At 50.5% G+C, this 9,101-nt stretch overlaps 1 pseudogene; it reads left to right on the top strand.

Annotated features, from left to right (window-relative positions):
- Positions 1-7,679: 7,679 nt before the first annotated feature.
- Positions 7,680-8,623, top strand: LOC102982307 (ubiquitin carboxyl-terminal hydrolase 17-like protein 6; annotated as a pseudogene).
- Positions 8,624-9,101: the final 478 nt, after the last annotated feature.

The raw sequence follows: 9,101 nt of genomic DNA, 5'->3' as shown, positions 1-9,101 counted from the left end.
CGTTCTCCTCTGCAGTCCTAGAAGTAGGTGGTACCGTAACCAAACTGGACTTGAGATGCACGGGTCACGCGGCCCTGGGAGCAGGTGCCCCAGAGAGCTGCCCTAACGTTCTTGCCCAGGCCTTCCTCTTCCCTCTGAGCTTCACGTTTACCCCAAGGGAGGGCTAAATCCCTGGAGGCCCTGCAGACCAGGAGCAGGCGGGGAGCAAGGCTGAGAGCCGCGCATTCTCCTCACAGCCCCACCTGCCCCTGGTGCGCGCACCGCAGGCCTCTGCCCGCGTCGTCCCCTGGAGCCCGGCAAGGAGGGGAGGGCTGGCAGGCGCCGTGCTCCTCCTACAAAGCTGGTTCCACTTGCCTCTCTGCAACTTCCTTTTCTCTTTCCCAAATCTCCAGTCCCGGAGCGTGTCCCGTGGTTAGAGGGCACCTGTGCTGTCTGCCAGGGCCCCCTGACGGGGCTCCCCAGCTGCCCGCCACTCGACACCCTCCATGTGAAGACAGGCTGGTCCTCTGGGGGTGAATCAGGTGGTCACGTCCATGCTCAAAAAACTCCAAACTTGTTCTCAGCCTGTGAGGCTCTGCAAATCCAGCCCTGCCTTTTCTCTCCAAACTCAGGTCCCGAGCCGGCCCCTCGATCCCGTGGCTCCAGCCCCTGTGGGCTTCTCTCTGAGCTGCAAGGGGAGAGGCCCATTCCCCTCGTAGGACCCTCACTCTCGCCGTCCCGCGTGCCGATCTTCACATCTGTCTGTGCGGCTGTGATTCAGATCTGGTGAACTGACATGGCTTTCAGGGGATCTTTATCCCACTGATTTGATCACAGACCTAACCCTCTGTGTTTTCGTGACTGTGTTTTAGCGAAACCTCTTTCTCCCCGGCTGGTGCACATGACCCTGGGACAGCCCCGTCTTGCTGGCCCTGCTCACCCTCCACCTGTGGGTCCTGCCGCAGTGCTGGGCCCAGCGTGAGTGCTCAGTGAAGGAATTTCCGCCCCTTGGTCTCCATTCCGCTCCTGCCGTCTCCCCAGAGCGAGTTTTGTTAGTCCCCCTCCCAATGCGTTTTTCCATTTTCTTGGAAGGAAAAGGGTGCAGATCCTCCCTAAGTCAAGGTCAGCTCCCTTGCAGGGACTTCCTGCAGATGCTGCCGTTGGAGGTGCACCTGGGGCCAGGCACCTTCCCTGAGCGCTGGGTCCTGTCTGGAAGGGGCAGGGTGGGCCGTGGGGGACGAAGTCACACCAGAGATGAGGCCCCACGGCTCTAAGGAGCAGACGCCCAGGTTCCCAGGGGTCATTCATTCCCGTCTCCGCCCTCGACCCTGCTGCCCCCTCAGGAATCATGAGCCATCCCGACTCCTGTCTCTCCTAGATCCTTGGACGCTGGACCCCAAGGGAGCCTCACTCGGGAACGTGTTTGTCGTTGATGGGTTTCTGTTTGTTGACCAGGCTCAGCAGCTGCAGGAATCAAGCTCTCCTCCTACAGAAACACCAAACCCCCAAAGGGGCCTTCAGTTACCCCTTCCAGTCACTCCAAGTTAATTTTTAAAAAAGTGCTCACTGGTTCAGGTGTCTGCTATTTGTTCTGACAAGAGCTGGCTGTCTCTCTAGGAAGAGGCAGCTATGGACCAGCTCCCTGGCATGGCCAGCTGCGTCTCAGCTCAGATCGGGACCGAGGCCGCTGGCAGAAACTTTGTTCTCCTGACCTTAAGACGATGCAGTCAGGAGCCCCTTTGGACTGAATAATCCTCTCAAGTGCTCAGCGGCCTGGAAAAAATGATTTTTTCGGCTTTAATCTGTTATGATATGTTATTTGAAAACGTAATCTGCCGTGCAAACAAACAGCACACTGGCCTCCTTTGCTGGCCTGACGTCCCCGTCTGGGCTGACAGTGTCTCTTCAAAGCCATCCTCTGGTGGTGTCTGCAGGCCGTGAACTACTTGCATATTGGGGAACCTTGAGCCGGCGTGAAAAGTGAATTCAGTCCTTAGTAACCAGGTGGCCTTGTCTCTGGGACACCGGCTAACAGATAGGAAGCACCAGGCTCTGCAAGGGAACTGAACACAAACGTCCACGTCCTCCAGGGACTGAGTACATCTAAACCCTCTAATCCTTTCTGAGAACCTGTCTCGCTTGTTTGGATTACACCAGTTCAAGGGGGGCTTCGGGGTCATGCACCTAACTGGACTTGGGAGGAGCTGGGGGCTCCCACGGCCGCCCCATGCCCCCTCTTCTCTGCCCAGCAGGGCCCTGCCCTCACCCCCCCGGACACAGGCCCAGCCATGGGGAGGGAGTGTAAGGACGAACCCCCGGACACATGCTCTGGGGAACGCCAGGCACAGCCCAAGGGGACGTGTCTGATCGAGGGACCCCCAGCGCATCTTCAGGATCCAGTCCCTGGGCTCCATGGGGCAGAGTAAAGGGATGTCAGGGTTGTGGAAGGAACATGGGTTTGGGTGAAAGAGGGTCTGGGTTTGATCCTGCCTCTGTCACTCAGGGCCTTTGCGAAGACATACTCAGTTCCCACACAGGGGTGCAGGACGATGCTGGCTTCCTCCCTCGGACAAGGAGGTGAGGGTACACCCAGCCTGGCCGGGCAGCAGCTGCTCACATTGGCGCTTCCACCCTCTGCCTTATTTGTGCATTATACACTGATCTCTGCTGTGGAGGAAAGGCCCTCCTCCCTCCTGGGAGGGCATCAGGCACGGCACTTGTGCGAGAGGTGGGGTGCTGGGACCCTGCCTCACGGCCCGCCCCCACCATCTGCAGGAAGGACTGTGGTGCCCAGTCACATCCGGACACACAGCAGGAGCGAGGGCACCCACACCCCCAAGCTCCCTTCCCACCACACGGGGCTCCGCCCCACACCCTGCCCCGCAAACAAGACACGCAGGCCGGTCTGTCCTCAGGAGCAAGGATGGTCCACGCCCTTCGGAGCAGGAAGAGACGGCGGCAAGCTTACCTGCAGCACGGACAGATGGGGTTACTCCAAGCCCTTAGGGACTTTGGCAAAGTCGTATTGGAGAGAGAGGAGCTACTGCCATCTGGTGGATGACGCTGGAGATGCTGCCCAAGGTCCGGCGGGCAGGACATCCCACACGGAGGACACTCTGCTCCCAAAGCAGGAACTGACTCGTCTCTGGACCCACGTTGTCCAACAGAATCACGTGCAACGTTAAGTGTGCTGGTAGCTACAGGAAAAAGTAAAAAGAAATTAATTTTCATAACATTTTATTTAACCCAACAGATCCAAAATATGATTCTTTAACCATGTACTCAATCTAAACATTACTAGTGAGGTATTTTACTTTTCTTCCCCCCCAGCACGTCTGGGTTCCAGTGTGAATTTCACACCGACTGCACCTCTTGGTGCAGACCGGCCGATTTCCAGGCCCAGGAGCCTCTGTCATTTCGGGACAGTGGTGGCCTGCCAGAGTCTGGTGTCCCCTTTCTGAAAAGTGGAAGAGTCTCAACTACCCTCTAAATTGAGCCTCCAGTACTTACTGGCTGGTATTGTTCCCACCAAGGTCAAAGGTTTTCTAAGACACGGTTTTGCACTTTATTTGTATCTGTGAAGCTCCTCAGCCACCCGGCAGAGTAGATGCTCAACTTCTGAGTCCCTTCGGCTGCTGAAGTACTGCAGATGGGCGTGAAACCAGACGTCTGTTCCTCAAGGTTGGAGGCTGGAGTCCAAGGTCAAGGTGCTGGGGACCTGGGGTCGGGTGAGGACCCGCTTCCTGGTCTGCAGATCCTGTTTTCCCTGAGTCCCCATGAACACCGGGAAGCTGTTTAAAGCTTCGAGGATGCTGTAGTCACAGGCCTCAGGGGCCGGGGGAGACAGCAGACCTGTGAGCCTGGGCAGGAGGGCCAAGTCCACTGCCCTAACCTTGATATGTGTTGACCCCAGTCAAGGCATTGAAGAAGGGACATCCTGCACCAGATCCTCGGTCTTTAGTCTGCCTGGGGGTGGGGAGGAGAGCTCTCTCTCTCTCTCTCTCTCTCTCTCTGACTCTTGACCTACCTACCATAAGGGACTTGGGTAGTCACCCAAAAAACAGAATAAAGCAGACTGAATTGTAATTAAGATGAAGGAAGAAAAAGAGGTGGGCGCTAATTAACCAAGGAAAGGAATGACGCTTCAATGGAGACGATGATACAGATGAATGAGTTTGCTGCAAATTTGGTTCCCACCTTCCTAGAACGATCTGCCAAAGGGAGGCATCCTCAGCCATGGTTTAGTCAACGTCCAGGAGGTAAAACTAACCATTATCCAGGGAATTTGTTGCTCTTCCTGGTATGAAGTCAGTGGGAAGGGATTTCTCCTGGGAGGTCTATGAAGGTCACTGTCTCCAACTTTCTGTCCTTGGGTGACATGAGAGAACTCACCCTGGAGGAAGATCATACGGATGCCATCTGTGCAGGGTCGCCTCTGTCAAAGCTCTCACTCTGGATGACATATGAGTGACCGAATTATAAATGTGACGAGCGTGGAAGAGTCTTCACCACAGCTCTAACCTAACACACCAGAGAGCGCATACAGGGTGAAAATCAACGTCTCTGTAACCCGCAAGTTATCTTTTCTTAAATTTTATTTATTTATTTATTTTTGGCTGTGTTGGGTCTTCGTTGCTCTGCGCGGGCTTTCTCTAGTTGCGGCGAGCAGGGGCTACTCTTGTTGTGGTGCGCGGGCTTCTCATTGTGGTGGCTTCTCTTGTTGCGGAGCACGGGCTCTAAGCACGTGGGCTGCGGTAGTTGTGGCACACGGGCTCAGTAGTTGTAGTGCACGGGCTTAGTTGCTCCGCGGCATGTGGGATCTTCCTGGACCAGGGCCCGAATCTGTGTCCCCTGCATTGGCAGGTGGATTCATAACCACTGCGCCACCAGGGAAGCCCCCGAAAGTTATCCTTAAACGACACAAGTGACCTCCATTTGGGAGGCAGCCTCTCTCTGTTCCCACTGCAGCAGGGACTTCATCTAAGCTTCAGCATTAGTGTGCACAAGAAAATTCAGGGTAGGAAGAACTATAAAAACAGGAAAATCTTTAGAAAAGTAGACAAGTCTTTACCAGGAGAAGCAAGTTGGAAGTGAAATAACACATAACTCATGCTGGAGAAGTTACTAAATGAAAGAAATATAAAAAGCCCTTTACTTGTAGAATATGTGAGACTGCACACTGTATAAAAACACTCAGTGTAATGAATTACGGAAAGCCTTCAGTGATTTCCAACCCCTTAGGTAATATTAAAGTTCCCATACCGGGCTTCCCTGGTGGCGCAGTGGTTGAGAATCCGCCTGCCGATGCAGGGGACACAGGTTCGTGCCCCGGTCCGGGAAGATACCACATGCCGTGGAGCGGCTGGGCCCGTGAGCCATGGCCGCTGAGCCTGCGCGTCCGGAGCCTGTGCTCCGCAACGGGAGAGGCCACAACAGTGAGAGGCCCACGTACCACCAAAAAAGAAAGAAAAAAAAAAAAAAGTTCCCATACTGAGGAGATACCAATCCTAAAATCAAAGTGAAAAAGCGATCAGCAGAAATTCATGTTAGAAGTCTCAGAATTGGAAAAACCTCTACCATAAATGTTTTACAACACAATTCATCCATAAATTCAAACTTCTGCCTAATGACTTATTATTGAATATAAAATAAAATGTAGGAACATGGAACAATTTGGGAATGTTGAGTGCAGAATTTTGTGAAATTATATTACATTTTAAAATGTAATATATATAGATTAAAAGTTGCAGCTGAAAAGCTATTATGTTGGTCACTTTCCAGTTTTTTTACGTAGCTCTAAATATAATTAAGATGACTGGGGTCAATTAGAAAATAAATTTGTGTTAACAGAAATATGTAGAATATGAGTGTTAACTATACTCTGCATAGCTATAGTCCAGCTTTCTTTGCTTATTTTTAACAAATGTATCCTTCTCCATCCTTTTACTTCTAATATATCTGTATCTTTTTTTTTTTTTTTTTTTTTGTGGTATGCGGGCGTCTCACTGTTGTGGCCTCTTCCGTTGCGGAGCACAGGCTCCGGACACACAGGCTTAGTGGCCATGGCTCACGGGCCCAGCCGCTCCGCGGCACGTGGGATCCTCCCGGACCGGGGCGCGAACCCGGTTCCCCTGCATCGGCAGGCGGACGCGCAACCACTGCGCCACCAGGGAAGCCCTATCTGTATCTTTATATCTAATGTGGGTTTATTTTACATAACGTATAGTTGAGTCTTTTTTTTAAAATCCCCTCTGACAGTCTTTTTTTTTTGGCTGTGCCCTACAGGCTTGTGGGATCTTAGCTCCCTGACCAGGGATTGCACCAGGCCCTCGGCAGTGAGAGCGCACAGTCCTAACCACTGGACTGCCAGGGAATTCCCAGTCTTTCTTTTAACTGATGTGTTTAAACGTCTGATGTTTAAAGTGGTTGCTGTTACTAATGGATTGGTAGCTATCATACCTGTAACTGTTTACTATTCATTGCCCTTGTCCTTTATTATTTTTTTTGTCTTCCAATTTTTTCTCCCTTACCTGGTTTTAACTGAGCATTTTATATAATGCAATTTATATAATTTATATAATGCCATTATATAAATGGCATTATATAATGCCATTCTTTGTTCTTACTGTATAAATTAATCAATCATACTTCTAGAAAATGTTTTAGCCACTGTCCTTGCTCACTGTCCTGAGCTCAACTGAAAGTGCATCACAGACTTAAATGTAAAATATAAAACTATAAAACTCCTAGAAGACAACATAAGAGGAAGTCTAGATGACTCTGGGTTTGGAGATGACATTTTAGGTGCCGTGCCAAAGGCATGATTCATGTCAGAAAAAAATTGATAAATTGGACTTCATTAAAACTTAAGGGACTTCCCTGGTGGTCCAATGGTAAAGAATCCGCCTTACAATGCAGGAGACTCAGGTTCGATCCCTGGTCAGGGAACTAAGATCCCACATGCCACAACTAAGCCCCTCGGGCCACAACTACTGAGCTTGCGCGCCTCAACTAGCGAGACTGTGTGCTGTAAACTACAGAGCCCACACGCCCTGGAGCCTGCACGCCACAACTAGAGAAGAGAAAACCCGCACGGCACAACTAGAGAGAAGTCCACGCACCGCAACGAAGGGCCCGCGCGCCGCAACGAAAGATCCTGCACGCCTCAACAAAGATCCCGCATGCCGCAACTAAGACCTGACGCAGCCAAAAATAAATAAATAATAATAATAAATCTTAAAAGAAATTTTTAAAGTTCAACCCAATTAAAAATGCACAAACTATCTGAGCAGACACCTGACCAAAGACATACAGATAGCAAAGATCCAACATGTCATAAGGGAACTGCAAAAGACCTGTTAGCATGGCTAAAACACAGAACGCTGACAACACCAAATGTAAACAAGGATATGGGACAACAGGTGTTCTCGCTCATCCCTGAGGGGAATGTAAAATGGTACAGCCAGTTTGAGACACTGAAGCTACTTTTCTCCACTGGGGACGTGAGGCTCAGTTCATTATCTTTCCAAAACGCAAACCTGCTCAGGCACCCACAGCTGGTGCTGAAGTCCACTGGGGTCTCACTCTAGCAGAAAAACCATCGCAATCACCACAGACACCATAACCTGCATGATGGTTTTGCTTCTGTGGCAACAGTGCTCACTCCTTCCGAGAAACCTGTCTGACTTAAAAGAGACTTTATGGGACTCTGGAATATGGGGACTGCCTGCTACATGAATGCAGCGCTGCAAAATCTGACATATACGCCATCCCTTGCCAACTCTACACCGACTCAGGGGTACTCTCAGATTTGTCGGCGTTAAGGATTATGCATCCTATGTACTAGGCAAGCCATCATCATTGTGATGTTATCAAGCCATCACACCCGTGAGTTGCTGGCTTCCATACACACAAGCAGGAAGATGCCTATGAATTTCTGATGTTCACTGTCAATGCCATGCAGAAGGCACATTTGCAAGGCGACAACTAGTTACAGTGTCACTTCAAGGGCACCACCCTAACACGACCAATATTTGGAGGGTGTTGGAGACCTTAAATCAAGTGTCTCCATCGCAAGGGCATTTTAAACACCTTTGACCCTTACCTGGACATTAAGCTGGATATCAAGGTAGCTCAGAGTGAGAGCCAAGCTTTAGGATAGTCGATGAAGCCCAAAGAGCTGGACCGCGAAAACTCCTGTCACTGTAGTGTTTGTCTAAAGAAGGTGCCTACTGCCAAGATGTTTACTTTGCACACTCCCTCTAAGGTCCTCATCCTTGTATTGAAACAGTTCACAGGTGACAAAATTGCTGAGTAACCATATCCCGAGTGTCTTGACGTGCAAATCTTCCTGTCTCAGCAGAACGCAGGACCACTTGTCTATTTACTCTAAGCTGTGCTGGTCTATGCCGCTTCGAGTTGTCTCAATGGACATTACTTCTGATATGTAAAAACTAGGGAAAAAAAGAGCGGGATGATGGATGATCTAAGGTAGCCACCTGTGACATGACTCCTTTCCCGAGCCAAACTGCCTATGTCCTCTTTAACACTAAGAAGAACGAACTGGAAAGAAAGTGGGAGTCTGGCAATAGGTAGGGAACCAACAGCCCTTGGGCTGATGACACAGCCATGGGAGAAGATTTAGGAAGCCCTGAAGGAGACGCCTACATCCAACTTACTGAGTCACAGGAGAATTTGGAAGAAACACCAACCAAAGCAATCACCTTAGACCAGTGCAAATTTCTCCAAGAACGAAACTGACCAAAGTGTGACTTCAACCTCAGGAAAACAGAATTCACCCAGGGGCACTGCAGTGCAGCTGTGATTCAGCAGTCAAAATAAAGAGGTGGGATGAGAAGAATCTCCAGAGCAGAAAAACTACCTGCTGAACGTTTCATTCAGGGACATCCCAGCTCAGGTGGAGAACAGTAGCAAACTCCCTCGTCTGGGGCAGAGTGCCAGAGGTACCAAGAGAAAAAACAAGAAGGGTGAGGAGCCTGTGCATGTATTCCAGTTATCTTGGTACAAGTGTTGAGGGCACACGTGTGCAATGAGCACATACACACAGTCACTCTGGGGTGAAGAAACAAAGGTGAGGTTTGGTGCCGTGTACACTGGTGCCA

This window comes from Physeter macrocephalus, chromosome 20, assembly GCF_002837175.3.
Source record: "Physeter macrocephalus isolate SW-GA chromosome 20, ASM283717v5, whole genome shotgun sequence".
Classification (NCBI taxonomy): domain Eukaryota; kingdom Metazoa; phylum Chordata; class Mammalia; order Artiodactyla; family Physeteridae; genus Physeter; species Physeter macrocephalus.
The sequence above is the reverse complement of the archived record's forward strand: the minus strand, read 5'-3'. Positions and strand labels throughout refer to the sequence as shown.